Here is a 3,719-nt window from a genome sequence, read left to right on the forward strand (position 1 = left end):
AGTTCTGTAGCTCCAGAAAATCCATTTCGAGTGCAGGGAGGTCAGATTCCAACAGCATTAGCAGTCCTTTGTCAGCCTTCTTCAAGTTTTGCTCAAATCCCTCAATTTCAGTCAGAATTTACCTGAAATCACAGAAAACACACAAACTCATAGTAAAGTCCAGAAATGTGAATTTAACATAAAAACTAAGGAAACATCCCTAAAAGTAGCTTGAACTTACTAAAAACTATGTAAAAACTATGCCAAAAGCGTATAAATTATCCGCTCATCACAACACCAAACTTAAATTGTTGCTTGTCCCCAAGCAACTGAAAATCAAATAGGATAAAAAGAAGAGAATATACTATAAAGTCCAAAATATCAATGAATATTAATTTAATTAGATGAGCGGGACTTGTAGCTTTTTGCTTCTGAACAGTTTTGGCATCTCACTTCTTCCTTTGTAGTTTAGAGGTATTGGCGTCTCTCTTGGAACTTAGAATTTGGGATAGTGTTATTGACTTTCCTAGTTGAGCATGTTGATTCTTGAACACAGCTACTTATGAGTCTTGGCTGTGGCCCTAAGCACTTTGTCTTCCAGTATTACCACCGGATACACAAATGCCACAGACACATAACTGGGTGGACCTTTTCAGATTGTGACTTAGCTTTGCTAAAGTCCCCAATTAGTGGTGTCCAGAGCTCTTAGGCACACTCTTTTGCTTTGGATCACGACTTTAACCACTCAGTCTCAAGCTTTTCACTTGGACCTTCATGACACAAGCACATGGTTAGGGACAGCTTGATTTAGCCGCTTAGGCCTGGATTTAATTTCCTTGGGCCCTCCTATCCATTAATGCTCAAAGCCTTGGATCCTTGCTTTAAAATTTTTGCCATTTTTTTTTCACTGCTTTTTCTTGCTTCAAGAATCAATTTCATGGTGTTTTTCAGATCATCAATAACATTTCTCTTTGTTCCTCATTCTTTCAAGAACCAACAATTTTAACACTCATAAACAACAAGATCCAAAGACATATGCACTGTTCATTCATTCATTCAGAAAACAAAAAGCATTGTCACCACATCAATATAATCAAACTAAATTCAATAATAATTTCGAAAATTATGTACTTCTTGTTCTTTTGAATTAAAACATTTTTCTTTTTAAGAGAGGTGAAGGACTAATGGAATTTATTCATAGCTTTAAGGCATGGTTACATACTAATGATCATGAAATAAAGACACAAAACATAGATAAACACAATAATTAAAAACCGAAAACAGAAAGAAATAAAGAACAAGGAATGAATCCACCTTTAGTGGCGTCTTCTTCTTGAAGGACCAATGATGTTCTTCAACTCTTCTATGTCCCTTCCTTGCCTTTGTTGCTCCTCCCTCATTGCTCTTTTGATCTTCTCTTATTTCTTGGAGAATGATGGAGTGTTCATGATGTTCCACCCTTAGTTGTTCAACATTATGGCTCAAATCTTCTAAGGAGGTATTAAGTTGCTCCCAATAGTTGTTGGAGGAAAGTGCATTCCTTGAGGCATTTGTTGATGATGAACTTCCTCATGTTCTCCTTGAGGCCCGTGAGGAACTTCCCTTGTTTGCTCCATCTTTTTCTTGGTGATGGGCTTGTCTTCTTCAATGGAGACATCTCCTTCTATGATAACTCCAGCTGAGTAACATAGATGGCATATAAGGTGGGGGAAGGCTAGCCGTGCCATGTATGAAGGCTTGTCAGCTATTTTGTAGAGTTCATTGGAGATGACTTCATGAACTTCCACCTCCTCTCCAATCATGATGCTATGAACCATGATGGCCCGATCCACAGTAACTTCAGATCGGTTGCTTGTAGGGATGATGGATCTTTGGATGAACTCCAACCATCCTCTAGCTACAGGCTTGAGGTCCAGTCTTCTTAGTTGGACTGGCTTGCCTTTGGAGTCTACTCTCCATTGGGCGCCTTCCACACATATGTCCATAAGGACTTGGTCCAACCTTTGGTTAAAGTTGACCCTTCTTGTGTAGGGGCGTTCATCACCTTGCATCATGGGTAAGTGAAACGCCAACCTCACATTTTCCGAACTAAAATCTAAGTATTTCCCTTAACCATTGTGAGATAATTCTTTGGGCTTGGGTTCATACTTTGGTCATGGTTCCTAGTGATCCATGCATTGGCATAGAACTCTTGAACCATCAATAATCCGACTTGTTACATTGGGTTGGTTATGACTTCCCACCCTCTTCTTTGAATTTCATGTCGGATTTCCGGATACTCATTCTTTTTGAGCTTGAAAGGGACCTCAGGGATCACCTTCTTCTTTGCCACAACATCATAGAAGTGGTCTTGGTGGCTTTGGAGATGAATCTTTCCATCTCCCATGACTCGGAAGTGGAAGCTTTTGCCTTCCCTTTTCCTTTTCTTGAAGGAACTCCGGTCTTGGGTGCCATTGATGGTGAATGAAAAATGAAAAGCTTAGGCTTTTTACCACACCAAACTTAAAATTTGCTCGTCCTCGAGCAAAAAAGAAAAAAAGAGTAGAAGAAGAAGAAGAAGAAAATATGGTAGAGAGGGAGAAGAGAGGATTCGGCTATGTAGGAGAATGTGGGGTTTGTGTTGTGTGAAAATGTAAAAGAAAAGAAGGGTATTTATAGGGAGAGGGGGAGGTATAGGTTCGGCCATTTTGGGTGGGAAAGGGTGGGAAAGGGATTTTGAATTTTATGAAGGTAGGTGGGGTTTATGGGGAAGAGGGGGTTGATGTGAATGGTGAATGGGGTAATTGGGAAGAGGAATTGAGGTGATTGATGAGGAAGATGTTGGGAATTGTGACATGGGGAATCACATCACAAAAACTAGGATTGGGAAGTAAGGTGGGAATATGTTAGGTGGGGATCCTGTGGGGTCCACAGATCCTGAAGTGGGGATCCTGTGGGGTCCACAGATCCTGAGGTGAAAACAAATACCATTCCTTCACCATATAGGCATGTAACATGCCTTCATGCATCATTCTGGCGTTCAAATGCCCATTGATGCACGTTCTGGGCGTTAAACGCCCATGTGATGCTTGTTTCTGGCGTTGAACGCCAGTTTCAAGCTTGTTTCTGGCGTTCAGCGCCAGATTGTCCTCTGTGTGCGCATCCTGGCGTTAAACGCCAGAATGTAGCCTGTTTTGGGCGTTCAGCGCCAGAATGGTGCTCTGTTCTGGCGTTGAACGCCGGCCAGATGCACCTTTTGGGCGTTGAACGCCAGCCTGTGCGTCCTCCAGGGTGAAAAATTTTTTTCTTCTGTTTTTGACTCTGTTTTTAATTTTTTTTTTTTTCGTGACTCCTCATGATCATGTACCTAATTAAACACAAAAATAACAAAGAAACAAAATAAAATAAAATTAGATAAATAAAATTGGGTTGCCTCCCAACAAGCACTTCTTTAATGTCATAGCTTGATAGTGGCTCTCATGGAGCCACAAGGTGATCAGGTCAACTTAAGTGTGGTATTCCAACACCAAACTTAGAGTTTGGATATGGGGTTTGGACACCAAACTTAGAGTTTGGTTGTGGCTTCTCAACACCAAACTTAGAGTTTGACTGTGTGGGCTCTTCTTGACTCTGAACTGAGAGAAGTTCTTTATGCTTACTCTCTTTTGTCACAGAGGGATGGCCATGTGCCTGAAACACAAGGTAATCCCCATTCAATTGAAGGACTAACTCACCTCTGTTGACATCTATCACAGCTCCTG

The sequence above is a fragment of the Arachis stenosperma genome, chromosome 6 (assembly GCF_014773155.1).
Source record: "Arachis stenosperma cultivar V10309 chromosome 6, arast.V10309.gnm1.PFL2, whole genome shotgun sequence".
NCBI lineage: Eukaryota > Viridiplantae > Streptophyta > Magnoliopsida > Fabales > Fabaceae > Arachis > Arachis stenosperma.